General features: G+C 47.6%; 3 long non-coding RNA genes across 3 annotated transcripts; 1 reads left to right on the plus strand and 2 right to left on the minus strand.

Moving 5' to 3' along the window:
* Positions 1 to 1786: 1786 nt before the first annotated feature.
* On the minus strand, positions 1787 to 3425 carry LOC135816623 (uncharacterized). The gene is made up of 3 exons (XR_010553418.1): positions 3129 to 3425; positions 2868 to 3040; positions 1787 to 2341 (listed from the first exon to the last, which is right to left on the minus strand). It is a non-coding gene; the product is annotated as an uncharacterized LOC135816623 (long non-coding RNA).
* A 3322-nt stretch (positions 3426 to 6747) lies between these two features.
* Positions 6748 to 13712, plus strand: LOC135817735 (uncharacterized). The gene is made up of 2 exons (XR_010553579.1): positions 6748 to 6987; positions 11807 to 13712. It is a non-coding gene; the product is annotated as an uncharacterized LOC135817735 (long non-coding RNA).
* Positions 13713 to 13764: 52 nt separating this feature from the next.
* On the minus strand, positions 13765 to 15707 carry LOC135817734 (uncharacterized). Its single transcript, XR_010553578.1, has 2 exons — positions 15031 to 15707; positions 13765 to 14347 (listed from the first exon to the last, which is right to left on the minus strand). It is a non-coding gene; the product is annotated as an uncharacterized LOC135817734 (long non-coding RNA).
* Between the last annotated feature and the right edge of the window lie 4253 nt (positions 15708 to 19960).

Consider the following 19960-nt stretch of genomic DNA (forward strand, 5'->3'; position numbering starts at 1 on the left):
GCAATGGGTCAACACAAAGGAGTGGCTCAGTTCGATTGACTCTGGCCCCAGAGCAAACTTCAACATGCCAGTTTCCTTCCACAAACATTATTTCGAGTGAAAAATCAACGCTGATGATCGGTTTGGGTCTATACAAATTTGGCTGTCAAAGCGTCCCGGTATCGAGCCGTCCCCTCTACCACCCGCCGCAAGCCGCGCTGGTCACGTCAGGCTAGGTTCTCTGTTGCCGCTCCCAAGCTGTGGAACGCACTACCCAGCGACATCCGCACCATCCCCCAACGCAGTGTGTTCAAGATGTCAGTCATCCCACATACGCTCGGTCCATGAAACGTATCACCCATTATTCCAGTCACTGTTGCGGTCGCATCCACTCGTAGTCCACGTCCACTGATGTCGACCGAGGTAGCTCTCTTGCTACTGTGCTGCTGTGTAATAGACTAATAGTACATCAGTAGCGTTTGTCGGGTGCACTGTCTTTGTCGTCATACACGACCCAACCTGGATGTAGTCCAAGCCAGGGATTCAGTGAATTACCGGAACGACTCCCTGATATGGTCCTAGGCAGAAAGAAAAGATTAGGAAAAGCAACAAGGGCGAGTACGAGGCTGTGAAGGTGAGTACGTCGAGTGCGCGCCTGAAAAGGTGAGTACGAGAGTGAATGTGAGTGCGCGCCCAAAAAGGTGAGTTCGCGCCTGTAAAGGTGAGTACGAGAGTAAAGGTGAGTGCGCGCCTGAAAAGGTGAGTACGAGAGTGAAAGTGAGTGCGCGCCAGGGAGTCGTAAAATACAGGGAGTCGTAAAATACGACTCCCTGGTGCGCGCCTGTAAAGGTGAGTTCCAGGGTGCGAGTGCGTACGAGTGTGCGAGTGCGTGCATATGTGAAATCGTGAACCTAACATAATAATGGGGCTGTTAAGTGTGACGTCACGGCCCCTTCGATACGCATAGCAACGGAGAGCACCGGGGACAAACAAAAGTCGCGTCCTCTGGATGGAACTACATGTAGTTGTCAAGGGTAACAGCATCTAAATGACTGGAGAGAGAGCAGTTTTTCTTTGCTTTTTCTTCAAGCGATTGTTGTCGCTCTTTACTCCTTGTTCTTTCCTCTACAAATCTCCTGTAGTCGTCGAGGGCCTTTATAATGGCTGTGAAATTGGCTGCCCACCGTGTTTGAGAGTGCTTTGAAGATTCTTCGCGTCCTGATGGATCAAAGTACGAGCGCTCCCTGTGGATTCGATTATATGTAGGTGAGTTGTTCAAGAAATCAGTGTCTTCTTTCTGTCTCTGCCCTCACGCTGGCACAATATATCAGCCTCTATATCCATGACAGCTCGCACCTCCCGTAAACTGCATGACTTAGATATATTCTCGCCCTCCGTGGTGATTGAAGACCCATGGAAGAAGTTATTATGTTCAGAATGATATCCTGAGAATATAAAATAAAATAATTCTAGGGAATTGTTACAGAGTATTTTGGAAGGATGGAGAGAGAGAGAGAGAGCACTGAAGTGTTTGTCTCACTGTCATTACTCCAGATTATTGAATGGTGTATGATCTACTCGATATTTTCCACAATGGTTTTTCCTGATTTGCGGGATCTCTTCTTTTGCCGTTTGCGTGTTTACAGAAAGTGACTGTCTGGTGTATCTGCACCAGATCCTGGGGAAATGAAGTCAGATGCAGAGGCAGGGTCGTCCAGTGATGCAACACTGCCCTTCTATGTGCAACATCACCGCTAATTCCCCCGGCGAAAACACAAAAAGACAAACACGTGAAGAGACTACAGTATTGACCGTTCTGGTAAAGAATCGTGACTGCTCGGACAGTCGATAATCGAAACACAGAGCACCAGCATGATGTTTTCATATTGGGAACCGCACACCAGCTCAATTCTCAAGCCCAAAAAATGATGAATACAAAACACAGAGCGACGCAACAAGAGATCATCCGGCAACCAAACCAACCTGGGTCTAATGCACTGAATAGTCCTGACATACGCAGGCCACACAAAGCAGTGCAAGCACATACTGTTACAAGGTACATGCATTGCAGAACAAAGTGTAACCAAAGATACACAGGGTTATAGCTGCACACTCGTGCATGTGCTCGCTCAGCCCAAGAACACGCATGATGATAGAAATAATCCGGGGGAAACACGCTAGCACCGAAGTAAGCATCAAGACGTAAATAGTGCAGCTCTGAAAAAGTATAAATTACATTGACATGTACATTGGTGTGCCGAGTAGTATCATCCTTGATTATGATTATGCATCCAACCACGACGTTATCAGGCCCCAGACGCCGAGATCGCACGCCGAATGTGAAGTGCATCTAGCCTTGAACCTGTTGCACAAGGCACACACATATGACAAAAATGACATCCACTCTGATTATTTCCAGAGGTCTATCATAACAGAACACAGAAATGAAACTACGGGCTCAACAAAGTAAACGCAAAGGAAATTAGTTAAAATAATCCATGAAGTGCTATTTTAATTCCAGCACGGACTGCAATGTGGCGTCATGGCCCGATACCCGCTGAGCATAGACACAAACTCCATTTGACAGGGGCAAGACATATTATTTTGGAATAAAGTTATAAAGTACAGCATTCCAATGACATGACGGACACCTCGTGCAAATGCGTGTCTGTTCATCCGGCCAACTCGGCCACGCATGAGAGTGTGTGCATGTACGCGCGCACGCAAGCGCGCGCGTGCACACAGACCATGTATTCGGTGCGTATGGCGTACCTGTTGCGGAGATATGAAAATGGAATCATTATCATGATGTTACATGTACATGTACAGTGTATGTTTGAGTGTAAAGTAAATTATATTTTATTACACATTTCTTCGACACAACTTACTCCACATCTTCGCATTTCTCATAATCCATCCACCTACACTCCATCTCAGTTGAGGAAAAACTCTCCCAGGTATACACTAGTCACCACAGCCATGTGATGACATTGGGATAGGTCCCAAGCACGATTGCACTCTCCAGTTACAATAATTATTATAATTTATTTGTCCAGATTATCTGTGAAGACAAAATGCAATGCATAGCGGCAATGGATGAAGAGAGAGTTTGTAAATACACATATCTTTCCACTTGTTCAGGAGCTTACCTTTTGGAGTTCACATCGTTTACACGATCTCTTATGCTGTCTTGCACCTTGGCTTTGTTGACCATGGATACGCCATCCCAGAAGACATTCTACAGGAGCTACTAATGCAGAGCGTTTTTCACGCTTGATCTCGGCGATCTAGCTCGTCACGCCAATAAAATCCTCTGTGACACTGGCTACAGTCACAAGAGACGTCTCAGTAAGGTAATGAGCACGACAACACCGTCGAGATCAAGGACAAAGAGAAAACAAAACACTCACTGAAAACAGCAAAGAAGAAACGAAGAAATGTACCGGTACACGATTCCTATAATTATGTTGCCACTGACAACTGGTTCGGTGGAGACGACGCTTTTTTTGTTTGTCCCCAGTGGGATCGTTGCTATGCGTATCGAAGGAACTGTGACGTCATCACTTAACAGCCCCATAGGCTGGAAGCGTTCATTGTGTCACGTGTCTGTGGAGTTGATGTACCGCCAGTACCGGTAGTAGCAAGAGTACATAACCCCCCAGAGTGTGCAACGCCGATCCAGCTCTGCATAGGGTCTTGGTCGAGCGGAATCGGATCTTCTGATGTCATGCGTACACTCGACTCCACACATGTACCAGCGCAAGGCCGGTATGTCTATAGTAGAATGACCCCCCAGCAGATGGACCCCCGGGCATTGTGCTATACATGTAGTAGAGGGACCCCGGGGTCCCTCTATTATAGTACAATGCCCGGGGTCGTTCTATTATAGTAGATTGCCCCCTGTCATTCTACTACAGAGTCCACCAGACTTGTCGTTTCGCACGTGCAGGTAGAAAGGGATGGAGTTTACACCACAGATTCCACGTGGACATTATGGATTGTGGCAAGAGTCCGGGGTTATGTACTCTTGATTGTGGGAATATGTGGTGAAAAGTCCACAACATTTGTACATAGGTCGCGCACTTTTCCTCTTTAGGAGACATGAACATCCCACCTTGTGTTGGATTGTTTTTGTTTTGGAGTTGGAAGAAAGTTTGCAAGTTCAGTGTTCCTTTGCGTTTTCTGTGTGCTCCTTGCTCCTTTTGGATTATTGTGTGTGTGATAGGTGCATTGATTAGGCCTTGACGGATTCTGCTAGCATAATTTTTCGCATAATTCCTACCAAAATCGAATAGTCGCATAATTCGAGGCAAATTGCATACGAATCGCATAAATTGGAATAATCCGCCTGTTCGCATCAAATTCCATACAGTTGTACATGTTCTACAAGTACAAGTACAAGTTGATGCATCAGGAAGTCGTAGGTTTACGACTCCCTTAAATAACATGTCCAGTCCACTACAATCAGTGACGGTCGTAGCTAGGTCGGACGGTGCGTTGACCCCATTGAACTTTTGCTACTACAGTACAGCGCCCTCTACAAAAACATTCCCCTGTTATTTTGCACAGAACCATCATATACATTAGCAGCATATGTGAGCATAATGCGGCATAATATGTATAACGTTTAGCATAAAAATAGCATAATTCTGCAATTTTTTCAGCATTGCGAAAAGCATAATTTCACGAAAATATTAGCATAATCCGTCAAGGCCTAGCATTGATATTAAAACAGAGAGGTTCCAGGCTGTCCAAAAGAGTGCTCAATACCGAGTGGTAGAGCAACAAAAGCAAAAGGTGCAACCTGTGCCTGGCAGAGAAATTGGCAATCGCGCAAGCACCCAAGCACCTCTCTCTCAACAAAAGGAGTGAGCTTGTGTCGAAGTGTCGCCATGAGAATAGGTACTACCGGTACCTTCGGAACTTTAAACCAGCTACAGCCATCACCGAGGGGGATCGTTGTAAGCGCATGTAGCGACCTGACTCACTGAGTATTACGTCATTCTACAAACGCATGCGCAAGAAATAAAATCATTCTCTTTGGTCACAACTTCTTCGTTGTCCGGTTGGCCAAAGTAGCCGTCGTCTAGGGCCCGACGTAAAACCCTAAATTGGTGACCCCCGACGCTGCGCTCTTCGGAGTTTTGAGCATGCCATCCCTGAGCTCGGCCCGCCGCAGTTTCCTGCTCGCCTCAACTCTCGGGAACCCGTCAATCGCCGGCTGTTGACGTAAAACTTGAGCCTCACCACCACTGGATCCGCCTCGCGCTCGGAGCTGCTGTGGCCCCTGCCACCCTCCCACCTGGATACCCCGCTATCCTGCCACGGCCCATCGTCCAGTCGTCGTCGTCCGTATTCGTCCTGGCCTCAAGCTGGAAATTGGCCACCTCCACCCGTCGTACCAGCTCACTCACTGTGCACGCACGCAGGCACACGCCCGGCACCGGACCCCATGGAGCTGCGCTCGCCTCCATCTGTCCCCGCCTCAGTCGGCACGCCTCGCCCCAGTGCAGCGCTCCTGCTGGTATCCCGCCAAGCCTGCAACATGCAGCCGCCTCTGACATGATAATACTCCTCTGTCACGCGTACCTTTCCTTTCTTTCCGCCTCTGACACGATAACACTCCTCTGTCACGCGTACATTTCCTCTTTTCTTTCTTTCTGCCTCTGACATGCTCTCCACCTCTGTCACGTTAACACACCTCTGACATGTTAACCCGCCTCTGTCATGCATCTCTCTCATTTCCGCTTTCTGCATTTTTGATTTTGTTTCGGCCTTTGTTGCCACGTCTCAAACAAATTTCATACACGCAGCGCTCTCGCCTGTACATATGTATCATATTATTATATTTTTGTCTTTCCGCCTTGTACATGCTGCGCTTTCCTTTCTCTTCTCTTTCTTGTTTCTTGTTTATCGTGCTTCGCTCCTCCCGACCTCACCACTGGCGGGGGAGTACTGTAGCGACCTGACTCACTAAGTATTACGTCATTCTACAAACGCATGCGCAAGAAATAAAATCATTCTCTTTGGTCACAACTTCTTCATTGTCCGGTTGGCCAAAGTAGCCGTCGTCTAGGGCCCGACGTAAAACCCTAAAGTACTATATAGTAGAGTGACCCCGGGGGCAATCTACTATATAGTACAATGACCGGGGTCACGAGGCAGGGCACCATTGTTTTTGATCCAAGAGTACCCGCGACTCCCCGGGTTCCCCTCAGATGTGTATGTCGCAAAGATCCGATTCCGCTCGACCAAGAGCTGGATCAGGCGTTGCACACTCTGGGGGGTTATGACGAACTTACCGGGTATGTACTCTTGGTTAGGCCTTGACAGATTATGCTAGCATAATTTTTCGCATAATTCCTACCAAAATCGAATAATCGCATAACTCGAGGCAAATTGCATACGAATCGCATAAAATTGGAATAATCTGCCTGTTCGCATCAAATAATTCAATACAGTCGTACATGTTCTACAAGTACAAGCACAAGTAGATGCACCAGGAAGTCGTAGGTTTACGAGAAATTACGACTCCCTTGATAACATGTCCAGTGGCAATAGCCCTTTCCCAAAGCTGCTCGCCACTTTTTTCGCAACTTTTCGTTGTTTAGGAAGAAATCGCAACCTTCGCAACTTTCGCAACTTTCTTCATTTTCGCGAACTATTTCGCAACTTTTTCGCAACCTTAGCGCAATTGGCGCCATGGCATGGGGTCAAACGGTCAAGTCAACGACTCACCGACTACATGTCGGACAAATGCAAACTCGTACTCGCTCATTTCTCGCCTGCCTTCACAGGCTTCAGACTGATTTCAGAGAAACAGTAGATCAACGGTAGTTATGATAATGTGCACTGAAGTAATCATGGTAATAGTTCCCTTTTCCTTGCACTGGAATGATGTACATGTAGGATACATGTACATGCAACAGGCTACTGGCACTGTGTAAAGTGGTGGTTCACCGCAGGAGCGGGTGTAGACTACGAGTACGAGTTTGCTGTCGATGCACCGTAAGTTCTGCTATTTCTACTCCCTTTTGTGTAGTTTTTTGCACTACAGTCCATTTCAAAACTATAGACGCGTACCTAGGTAAAAACCGTTATGCCAGCATCTATACCACATAAAATCTGTGATCACTTTGTGCATATATTTTTCCAAATTGGGCGTCTGTTATCCAATCGTTTAGAAACTATATGAGAGTAATTGTGGAGCGATCCTGAGCAATATTCCGAAAACTATTCTCAAAAAGTTCCAGCCAAATTTGAAATATTTCAAAAACCCTACGCGTGTATAGTTTTCAAATGGACTGTAGAACTCTCCAATTCTAGGTTTAGATATTAGCAACTTTTGAGCTTTTTCTGAAAATGTGGATGCGATTTCAGCAACTAGCTCTTGTTTTGGCACGGTTGCGAAAAGCATAAGTTGCGAAAAATTATGGCATCTTTGGGAAAGGGCTAGTCCACTACAATCAGTGACGGTCGTAGCCAGGGAGTCGTAAAATACCGGTATTTTACGACTCCCTGGTCGTAGCTAGGTCGGACGGTGCGTTGACCCCATTGAACTTTTTGCTACTACAGTACAACGCCTTCTACAAAAAAATTCCCCTGGTATTTTGCACAGAACCATTATCAAGAGTACATAAACCAGAGTGTGCAACTGTACATATCAGATCTGAAACAGCGCAGTTCGTGCACTACGTCACCCTGGTGAGGTCAGCCAAGCGCGACTTGCGTACAGATCAAATTTTCGTGTTTCACAGACCGGAAATCAACCAAGTTTGCATGATTTTGGTTGTCCTGTTTTAGGATTTCGGTGTTTTTGTGTGACTGCGTATGCTGCATACATCCGCTGACAAGTAAATTCACCAGGCTATCCGTTTCCAAAAACCGAAATCAGGACAAACTCAGGCTGCGTTTACACGACAACGATTGAAAACGATTTGCGTTTACACGACAACGAAGTAGGACCTAAACGGAACGAAATCGTTGCGTTTACTACTATCGTTTACACGACAACGCCCGAAAACGATACCTAAACGGAACGAAATGGAAACGCACTTCAAAGTGTTTTGAAACGTTTTCAAAACGTTTTCGTTCTCGTGTAAACGGTGAAAACAGTGAAAACGATTGGAAACGGAGCGCGGTCATGGAAACCATTCCCCGCTGGACTATATTTCGCGGGAAATATACTTGACCTTTGCGACCACCAGCACGTACCAACTCCAACTAACGTGTTACTTCCCGCCCTTGCGCCAAGCCAGCACGTGCTAACTCCAGCCTGATCGCCCGTTTTCCGTTTTCGTGTGAACGGTTCAAAACGATTTGCCGTTCTCGTGTAAACGGTTTGAAAACGATTCGAGGCCAGCCCGTTTTCGTTCCGTTTCATTTCGTTTCGTCTCCGTGTAAACGCAGCCTCAGTGACCTGCACCACCGCGACTGGTTGCGCAACCTTTCACCGTACCTGTGGCTTACCATGGCGTCAGAAATGACGTACTGCATGAATTACGCTCCCACAGGAACCATCCCGAGTTGCACACTCTGGTTTATGTACTCTTGCCATTATACATAGGCCTTGACGGACTATGCTAGCATAATTTTTCGCACAATTCCTACCAAAATCGAATAATCGCATAATTCGAGGCAAATTGCATACGAATCGCATAAATTGGAATAATCCGCCTATTCGCATCAAATTCCATACAGCTGTACATGTTATACAAGTACAAGTACAAGTAGATGCGTTAGGAAGTTGTAGGTTTACGACTCCCTTGATAACATGTCCAGTCCACTACAATCAGTGATGGTCGTAGCTAGGTCGGACGGTGCGTTGACCCCGTTGAACTTTTGCTACTACAGTACAACGCCCTCTACAAAAAAAATCCCCTGTTATTTTGCACAGAACCATTATGCATTAGCAGCATATGTGAGCATAATGCGGCATAATATGATAACTTTTAGCATAAAAATAGCATAATTCTGCAATTTTTTCAGCAATGCAAAAAGCATAATTTCGAGAAAATATTAGCATAATCCGTCAAGGCCTGCACCTTGCAACTGGCGTGAGTGAAACCACTGTCACTCGTTGTGTCAGGCGAAGGGAACAGGGAGGCTCAAATCAAATCAAAAAGAGAAAATATAATTATCATCTCTACTGTATTTCACCCAACAAGATCCAAATATGCAGAAAAGAAGAGAAAAAAGGCAGGAGGCGTGATGGGATTCGAATGCCCCACACTTGTACTGGAAATCACGGATCGAAACCACGAGGCTACCAGGACCCGTACAAAAATGCACCCGCGCCGCGATGGTCTGGCAGCACTGTCTCAGCAGGAGCAAAAATCCGAAAAAAACTGGTGAAACCCTTCAAAACAGAAATTACATGTAAAACCGGAAAACCTGGCCTAAAAATAAACTTCAATTGTAGCGAAAACAAAGTATATAGCCAGAATTGTGAAGCGATGCAGAGACAGAATCTGGAGAAAAAACTAAAAATATTTAAATAAATCCCATCGAATTTTGCAAAACACTACGCGTCTATAGTTTTGAAATGGACTGTAAGCTTGTTACGAAGTCATGACGTCTGGATATTAGCAGCTATGACTGTGCAGGCTATGGGTATTGCTCTAATAATTAAAAAAAAATTGAGGTATAGTTGATGTTCGGTAATGATGGAAGGAGAGCTGGAGCTACGGGAGAGATGAGCTGATTATGAGAATTCGCAGGGTTAGGGTGACATCGGTTGGACGAGTATGACGATTACGAAGACAGTTGAACATGACAGTTTTCAAAGGTAAGGAAAAACCTTTCACAACAAAAGAAGTCAACTAATGAATAGAAGAAGTAATGTTTTCTCTTTTCCATGTTGATCTCTAGCATGCATGGACACCTTGGTAAGGGGAAACTCATGTATTTGTTGTACTTATGGCCACTTGCAAGTATGAAAAAGGCACAATTTTCCGAAATTTGAGGCTCCATAAGCACAACAAAGTGAATATGTATCCCCGCGTGCCAAAGCATAATATGAGGATTTTGCGAGCATAATGCGAGAATCCATGATAGCATAATTCCATGATTTCGCGGGCATAATCCGCCGGTGCCTAGCCCAGGGCTGCTGACAGCTGAAAATAACCTATCTCCAAGTTTGGGGCTTGTCATCGTGAATCTTCACTTTGCGATTAAAGTATTCACAGCAGTGCCAAAGTTTCTAGGTCATTGAATGTGGGTGCCAGCGGCCTACAAGGAAGCAAAAAATCAAATCAATACGACCACTCATATTACAGGTGGTTCATGTTAAAGAGAGGTGCATTAAAATTGACAGGTGGTCAAATATGGTCAAAATTTGACAATTTCTCACCTTTTTCCCGTTTGAAGCTCAAAACCTGAAAAATAACCAACCTGATCTTGGCGTATAGCTGGACTTAGGGAAGTGCACCAAGAAAAAAAGCCACATTTCTCTAAATAACTCGCCCAGGGCTGCTGAAAGCTGAAAATAACCTATCTCCAAATTCGGGGCTTGTCGCCGTGAATCTTCACTTTGCGATTAAAGTATTCACAGCAGTGCCAAAGTTTCTAGGTCATTGAATGTGGGTGCCAGCGGCCTACAAGGAAGCAAAAAATCAAATTAATACGACCATTCATATTACAGCTGGATCATGTTAAGGAGAGGTGAGCAAATATGACCTTTCTACATTAGATATGTATGCAATAAATGCCTAACATCAAAAGGGTGTTCTAATGTGTATTGGAACAAGTGCCTTAGAATAAGGGGCCGTTTACATGAGAAAATAAGCTCGGGCTTATTCAACCCTAGGCTTACCATAAGCCCGCCTTGATCTGTCACCCACATAGCCAGCAATCGCATGTCACCACGTACTTTGAAAATCAACAAAAATTTTCGAATCGACCTTTTTTTCCGGATCACTTTTCAACGAGGACGAAGCAAAGTCGGCCGAACGAAGCCTAGAGGAAGAAAATCACCCTCTCCACTTCACCATCACGATACTGACATAGATACGAGATGAAACAACTAAAAAATCCACAAGAAAACTGTACGGCCATCATCGCGCTGACTTTGGTCTGACTTTGGTCTGAGAATTTCTATCACGATCAAAAATGTACGAGGAGCACTCAAAAATACGCCACAGACGTACCTTTATCGCTCTCTAATCCTTTTTCAAGGCACAAAAGTCGAGTCTCCACTTTCAAACCAGGAACCAGACATACCAGTGGTCCTTTTCAGCTGCTCCACGAGCGCAGGAAAGGTTCACCAAGGGGCGCAGAGCAGCATCCATTCCAGAAAAAGAGCTAAAATACGAGTGAGACTGCATGACTGAGTACATGAGTACATGTATGAGTACATGCAGAAAATAGTCAATTTCAGCGTTTCTGCTCCAAACAGCAACTAGCTTCGACTAGAAACAAAGATTACACCAAAGGATCAAACAACAACCATTTTCTGCAGTTTTTTTGCAGATGGCTTCCTTGTGCTCGGCCCAGCACGCCAAAAATCACACCTCGGAGGAGTACAAAAATTACAACTCTCAGATGTCCTCGATTGCTGGCCATGGTCATTTTAGAGCGCGCGTTTACATGGTCAGGCGGGCTTATTCAGCTCGCCCCGAGCTGAACTAGCCCTACCCTTGACCCCCGAGCTTATCCAACCCCCAGGGCCTATTTTGTCATGTAAACGGTCAAGAATATAAGCCCTGGGCTTATAAGCGAGTTTTTCCGTATTTTTCGATTTTGCCTCGTGAACCTGAGAGAATGTGGCCGTGGACAGTGCGTCTCTTCTATTTATTTCTTGATATGTTTTCTTCTGATTTTTGTCCAGTGGAAGGTCCTAGCCCATCCTTCACCTTCTCGAAAAATAAATGACCATTGGAAAGGCAGTAGAAGCCTGAGCTGGCACTTCTTGATCCAAATTTCATCAGACACGAACATTTACCACTGCGTTCATGTGCGATTTGAAAAATAAAATGCGCGCAGAACTCGCAGGCACTCACCTGAACTCAGCCCCGTACAACTGTCATGTAAACGGTTGAAAAATATGCCCGAGTCGAATAAGCCCGGGCTAATTTTCCTCAACCAAGAACAACACTGCTAACAACTCTCTCACTGGATTGTCGGGAGAAGCTGGGGCTTGTGCTTCTGTCGCGAGCTGGCCTAGCCCAGCTTCGGAAGGTGGCGCATGATAAATGCCGATGGAATTCATTGCGAAACAGCACTGTTTAATAATAATTAGCCTGGCCATAATAATACGCCTACCCCTGACATGCTTGCCTGCCTACTCGTGTGCACGCATGCAGCATGCATGCATTCTTGCCGGAAATGTCTACCTGTGGCGACAATAAATTTGTTCATGGACTGATCTTCTTTTTTAGTGTTTGCGCACTCTTGGCTGCTGCTGTGGCACTTTTGTATGTTCATGCTACTGCTCCGCTCTGTACAGCTGCACTAGCCGTATTAAAGGGGCACTCCGGCTTCATTTTCGACGCCGAGTTTTCGATGCCAAGACGAAGGTTGGTGAAAGAGAAGACCCCTCGAACAAGAACGAGTCTCCAGAAGCGATCGAGTCGAGCAGGAAGACGACTTTTGAATTTCGGCCGAGCGAGCGCTGATGACGTAATGAGGGATTAGCTTGCCAGTGGAAATGCATCTGCGCACATACATTTCACACACTTTTTGGCCAATTTTCAATCGAAGAGGAGGTTGTTTTCTATGTTCTCTCAACGTCGTGAGCGATCCCGTCTTCTATACCCTTCCAGGTACCCTGAAGGTCCTCCAGAGGAGAATTTATCTCCATCAAAGCGTTGTTGATCCGCTAAATTCGTCTCGAGACATATTCACCCAGTGCAGTGCTGACAAATGTAGAATGTTGAATCTGTGATAATTGTCGACGATGGACAGAAAGGTTGATAGCCGCTGTCGCAGGGAAAGTGAAGCTGCTGGAAGTAACAACGGGGAGCTTGTTAGCATCACTTGATCAAAGCAGCTAGACGGAATCGGGGAGTACTGACTATTTGTCTCGCCCTCAGTTTAGTGAATTTTATGATCAGAAAATTTTTCGATCAGCCCCTTCTACAAGATGTGTAGTACAGGTGATTTCTGAACTTGACGATATGGAGACCGACCAGTTGTCCTACCAACAACGTGTACCTGCAGGAAATTCACCCAAGGCTATTGCTAATGCTATCCTCTTCAGTGGCTGTTGTTTTTTTAGTAAAAATATGTTCACTTCTCTCAACATATTCCTGCATGGCAGCAAGAAGGTGCGCTATGGAATTCAACGCCACAATCTTCGCCCAGCTGTGGATGAAGCATGGTCAAGTCATGGCAGTACATATACTTGAACCAGATGAGAAATTGAAGTTCATTTGTGATGCGAAGTTTGACAGCCCCAGTGACCGAGTCAAGCGTTGTCTTTTGCCGTGGCACAAATTGCTGAAGAATCCGAGATGTTCTTGGAATTATGCACATGGATACTACCAGAAATAATGGTGGCATGAACCATTGTGGAATGGGACAGCTCACGGAGAATACTGGAATAGCTCAAGTATCTCTAGGCGATTGTAAATCCTGTTCTGGCTGATAGCTTCGGCCTGCTGCGCCCGTCCATGTACAATGATGGGAACATGCATTTCTGTTTTCTACATATTTGCTATCTACTGTACTGTGGTATTACAGTTGCAGGTCCCTTATATAGAAATATGTTCACCCCCCCCCCCCCCCCCCCCCCACATACCCACATAAATAGGAACTAACAATTTCACTGTTGGACTCGCCGGTGGCTAGAGAGCAAAGGATGAATTTATAGCAAAGAAAAGGACCAGGGAACTACAAGTTACGCTATAATGTCCACGAACTATTTCACTGTATTTGAAATAATTTTGTTTGATACCCTGAGAACTCTGAAACTTTGCAGCACTGTGGATTATATCTGGATACAACATTTATGGAAGGAACACATAGTTCAAATAATTATAGCACTGGATTGTTGAGATTGTGAGCACATTCCAATCAGTACTGTACATATTTATAAGCGGTGGCAATCGTTAGGAATAGGTCGTGAGTTGTCAGAGTGCTCTAGTATATGAGAGAATGTTTTGTTTGTCTAATCGACGGCTCGTTTGAAGCCAGAGTTGTTTGAACTTGCTTCAGTCGACTTGATTCTAGACAGTAGTCGAAGGAGTACTATGAAGTATACACCAGGCGTAGTCTGTAAGCTATCTCGTGAGAATTCTGTCGGTACACATCAGGTATCAGCTTGCAAAGATGGCTCCTCTCTGTTTCTTGAATGTATAGTTGGACTGTGGCTCCAGCGATTCCCTTCTCAGGTACCATACCCAATACGGTCAATGCATATTGGACAGACCTGTGTGCACAACAGAAATAGTGCAGAGAAATCTCTCAGCTCATGAACACATCAGTGAAGTTTGAACTGCCGTTGTTTGTGGCCATCAGTATAAACCTATCGACTATAAGAATAATGTGCAAAAAAACCCTCTATAACTACAGGTGGGGCCATGGAATTATAAAGCATCTAACTTAGGGAACTGCCAATTCGGGTCGGAGTTGCGTTCGAGGCCTGCAATTCATGATGGCTATCGTATGTTGCATTGACCAGAGATCATATAAAACTTCCATGCCACATTGAAACACGCACTACTTTCGAGTACTTTGGTATCCCCCACCAAATGGGCATTCGTTCTCGGGGTGGCAGGCGTCACCATTCGTTATGCCTGGATCAGATTTCATTGACCCCAACTGTCATGAAGAATCATCTTTACTTCGACTGGATTTCAGTACAAGTTAGTTGTAGAACTGCAGAATAAATTTTGTTGTATTTGGGCAACCATTTCTCTACAAACGCTCTATTTGGAAAATATTTTTTTAAATAAAATACATGTCCAAATTCCACATCTACCCAAATCGGAATACTTGATCACGTATTCAGTCCTACACGGAATGTTTAGAAAACGCCAGGGAATAGGAATTTGCTAACGAGAACTCCAGGCCAGGGTACTAGCATACGAACAAAACAAGATAAAAACTCACCAGTATACTTGTAGTAATTCATGTCGGTGTAATATTCACGATAAGCAACGAGGCATCCTCCGATTTGGTCAAGCTGCTTTGAAGTCTGGTTGTTCAGGTGATACAAACGGGCTCTCTGTTGTTACTTCCAGCAGCTTCACTCTCCCTGCGACAGCGGCTATCAGCCTCTCTCTCCATCGTCGACAATTATCACAGATTCAACATTCTACATTTATCAGCACTGCACTGGGTGAATATGTCTCGAGACGAATTTAGCGGATCAACAACGCTTTGATGGAGATAAATTCTCCTCTGGAGGACCTTCAGGGTACCTGGAAGGGTATAGAAGACGGGATCGCTCACGGCGTTGGGAGAACATAGCAAACAACCTCTTCTTCGATTGAAAATTGGCCAAAAAGTGTGTGAAATGTATGTGCGCAGATGCATTTCCACTGGCAAGCTAATCCCTCATTACGTCATCAGCGCTCGCTCGGCCGAAATTCAAAAGTCGTCTTCCTGCTCGACTCGATCGCTTCTGGAGACTCGTTCTTGTTCGAGGGGTCTTCTCTTTCACCTACCTTCGTCTTGGCATCGAAAACTCGGCGTCGAAAATGAAGCCGGAGTGCCCCTTTAACTGTCGTACCCAGATGCACACATTCAGCCCTGGCTACGCTTTGGAACTGTTTTCGTTGCCTATGTCCTCATCTCTCTGCCTGGGCTCTCATTTATCTTTGCTTGCTTGCTTGCTTGCTTGCTTATATTGCTGAGGGAACATATGCTGGTTTGTATTCGTGGGCCCCATGGTGCATGGGCCACACGTACTCATCCGGCGGATATGTGTGAATAATAATAATAATAATATTTTCCTCATGTAAACGGCCCCTAAGTCAAACATTACATCATCAAGGTCAGTGGAAAACACAAAGGTGAGGCACCTGAGAGTCAGGTGAAACAGTGATGAAGAGGAAGGCATAATGCAGAATGTGAAAGTATGACGTAGGTGTGCAAACATGCAGTGCGTGGTACCTAAAACGTCACGTGTAGTGCTACACGTTACGTATAATGTAGGTAGTGATGTCAGAGAGACGCTACAGAGCTCCCCTCCTAGTGAATGACTTCGGACTAGTATGGAGTGAACGATAAAACCAAAACATAGCATTAGAGATTGACTCAAGGAGATGTAGATGCAAGTTCAGTAGTAGGATGGGAAGCGTACTTGGCGGCCGGAACGGGTAGTACTGGGGGGGGGGGGGCGTTTCATAGGCGAGTGATGCGGGACGGGCGGTGGGCAAACTGGTGACAGAGGTTGGACTAGCATCCATGTAAGCCGGCTTGAGGCGATCGATGGAGACTGTGTCATGACGACCGCTGATGTCGACAGTGAAGAACTTAGCCTGTCGGGATAATACCGGGTATGGACCATCGTATGGACGTTGCATCGGTCTCTTGACGGCGTCGCGTCGGCTGAAGACATGAGTGCAGGTCGACAGATCATCCGGGATGTAGACATGCTGAGGTGGCTGGTCACGCTGTCTTGCAGGACGGAGGGTAGCCATTGTGGAACGAACGTAGGCGACTCACGTACGAGCTTGGATCGGGGAATTCTTCGGGACTGGGTCGAAGAAGTCGCCCGGCAGGCGGAGAGTGGAGCTGTAGACCATCTCAGCAGTACTACCATTGAAGTCCGACTTCACAGAGCAGCGGATGCCGAGCAGGACGAGCGGAAGGTGTTCAGTCCATCGCTGAGGATTAGTAGAGGCGCGCAGTGTCGCTTTAAGCTGGCGGTGAAATCGCTCGACTATACCATTGGCTGCGGGATGATATGCCGTGGCCCGGCAGCGTTTAGTACCGAGGAGGCGGGTGAGAGCAGTGAAGAGTGATGACTCAAACTGTGAACCACGATCAGTAGTGACTGTAGTAGGAACACCAAAGCGGGCTATCAACGTGCAGAGGAATTGACAAGCGACAGTCTCTGCGGTGATGTCGGCAATTGGGACAGCTTCCGGCCAACGAGTGAACCGGTCGACCATAGTGAGGAGATACGTGAAGCCGTTGGATGGCGGCAGTGGACCAACGATGTCAATGTGGACGGACATGTGAGAACCGAGCGTCGGGCGGGCCAAATGAGGACAGTGGAGCTGAGGTGTGACGATGAACCTTAGGGTGCGTTTGGTTGGTACGATGTAGAACAGGATCGAACAGCTGGTGCAGATGGAGCAGCCTCATGCCAACCAAACGGTACTCCAGAAACAGAGCACATTTTTGTGGAAAAATGTGCCAAACTTGGTGCATTCTTCAAAATGTGTATGGGTCACCATGGTCACTTTGTACGGTACGACGAGTCCAACCCAAAAGCGTATGCACGTGATCATTTGGGAACAAAATCGATGTTCCCGCCAGGTTTCACTGTGAAAAAGTGAAACTGCTCGGTCTGCTCCGGCCTCGAGGCCCGAGCAAGCAGAACATGTTCTGGCCGACCCAGAACAGGTGCAGTCCCAACCAAACGCGCTGTTCTGGTGAATCCTGTTCTAGTTCGTACCAACCAAACGCGCCCTAGACTCCATGAACTCAGAGGTAAAGCTGAGGTGTCGAAGCTGACGAGGGCTGTGGCTTTGAGATTGTCGGCTGATGGCATGAGTGATGGGTTTGTGGTCTGTACTGATATGGAATTGCCGACCTTCCAGATAATGGCGAAAGTGCTTCACGGCGAGGTAGATAGCGAGTAACTCACAGCAAAACGTGCTGTACTGCGTCTCAGCGGGTTTCGGCTTCCGTGAGAAGAAGGCTATGGGGAGCCAGTCGCTGGAGTCGCATTGCTGCAGGACTGCGCTAACGGCACAGTCGGAGGCGTCGGTCATTAGGCGACCTTCAGCCGGCTGGTTGATATGATGCAGGGTGACTAACTCTGAGAATGCGTTCTTGACAGCGTTGAATGCGGCGACAGAATCCTCAGTCCAGGCTACCGGACCCGCTTTCTTCGGTCGACCAGCTAGGAGGGCGTGAAGCGGGGCGAGTTTGGCAGCGAGCTGAGGCTGGAACCGGTGGTAGAAGGTGACCATGCCAATGAACTCACGCAGTTTGCAGATGGAGGTGGGCTGTCGGAAAGCACGGATCGCGACCACACGAGCAGCCAATGGGCAGATGCCAGTAGAGTTGACATGGTGCCCCAGGAAGTCGACGGAGGGAACTCCAAAGACAGACTTCTGGACATTGATGACGAGGCCAAAGTCGACCAAACGCTGGAAGACTTGACGGAGATGATCTTCGTGTTCCTCTGGTGTAGCGCTGGCGATCAGGAGGTCGTCTAGGTAGAGGAAGCAGAACGGGAGACCGATGAGTACCTGGTTCATGAAGCGTTGGAAGGTCTGGGCGGCGTTGCGTAGACCGAAGGGCATACGGACAAACTCAAACGGGCCGAACGGCGTAATGACAGCCGTCTTAGCGATGTCATCAGGGTGGACCGGTATTTGGTGGTACGCGCGGACGAGGTCAATCTTGCTGAAGACGGTGGTGCCATGGAGGTGAGCCGTGAAATCCTGCAAGTGTGGAATCGGGTAGCGGTCAGGTACGGTCGAGGCATTCAGGAGGCGATAGTCTCCGCAGGGGCGCCAGTCGCCAGACTTCTTGGGTACCTAGTGGAGAGGTGATGCCCAGCAGCTGGAGGATGGCCGGATGATGCCGAGCTCAAGCATGTGCTGGAATTCCTTTCTGGCGATGGCGAGTCGGTCCGGGGCGAGACAACGTGTCCGAGCGTGGACGGGGTGGCCGGTAGTGACGATGCGGTGCAGGACGGCGTGCTTGACAGGCGAGTTGGCATTAGTCGGCCGGACCAAGTCAGGATAGCCGGAGAGCAGAGCGGAGTACTGATTGGAGGAGGATGAGACGAGTAGATTGGCCGGTGCCAGGCGAGCCACTGGGGTAGCAGCGTGAATAGCAGAGACAGATAATCCTGAGCAATCGTCCAGGAGCTGCGCATTGCGGACGTCAATGGAGAGACCGAAGTGGGCCAGGAAGTCGGCTCCAAGGATAGGGCAGTGGACACCAGCGACCACGAAAACCCAGCGGAACGTGCGACACAGGCCGAGGTTGAGCTCCAATGACCATTGACCATGCGTAGCGATGACACTGTTGTTGGCAGCTTGGAGAACAGGAGCAAAGACAGAAACAGCCGGGGATGAGGACAGACACAAGGAACGTGCAGCAGATGGCGGGAGCAGGCTGACGGCGGCGCCTGTGTCCACCAGAAAAGACAGGCCGGAGCGCTTGTCTTGCACATGGAACAGACGACCAGTAGCAGAGCAGCCAGTAACAGTGGTCGTACCTATTGACTGGCTGAGGTGTTTCCCGAGCTGTATGAGCATGGTGCACGGCAGGAGCGGGCAGCGGAGCCGAACCGCCGGTGGTACCAACACCGCCCTTCCGCATCTCGGTCACGGGATAGGGACCGTGACTGCCTGGGACCAGGGCGGCGAGGTGAGGATGCCCTATCCCAGCTGCGCTCGCGTGACCGTTCCCGTGCAGGGTGATGTGGTGAAGCAGTGGTGAGGGCCTACACAGCAGCTGCGAGTTGTGACACTTGAGTCCGCAACTCAGAAAGGTCGTCACTGCACGCTGGCCTGGCAGAGGCATGTGCGGCTGTTCTGGTAGCATTAAGTAGTAGCGACTGCGGACACGGTGGGGGCTGTAGATTCCATAACCTAATCAGCGATCGTGGCGAGCTCACTGAGGCCGAGCGATGCAGGCGTGGAGGACAGCACGAACCGGACTGGAGCGGGCAAGCGCTGTACGAAGAGCTCCCGGAGTAGTGTTGCGTCCAGTTGCAGCTCGCCAAGAAGTTGCTGCATACGGCGGAGCATCTTGCTGGGGGGGGGGGGGGGGGGGGCTGGTCGTACAGTCGGACTGTGCCCAAGAGCTCACGCAAACGGGCTTGTTCGCTTTTCTGTGTCCATTG

The sequence above is a fragment of the Sycon ciliatum genome, chromosome 5, assembly GCF_964019385.1.
Source record: "Sycon ciliatum chromosome 5, ocSycCili1.1, whole genome shotgun sequence".
NCBI lineage: Eukaryota > Metazoa > Porifera > Calcarea > Leucosolenida > Sycettidae > Sycon > Sycon ciliatum.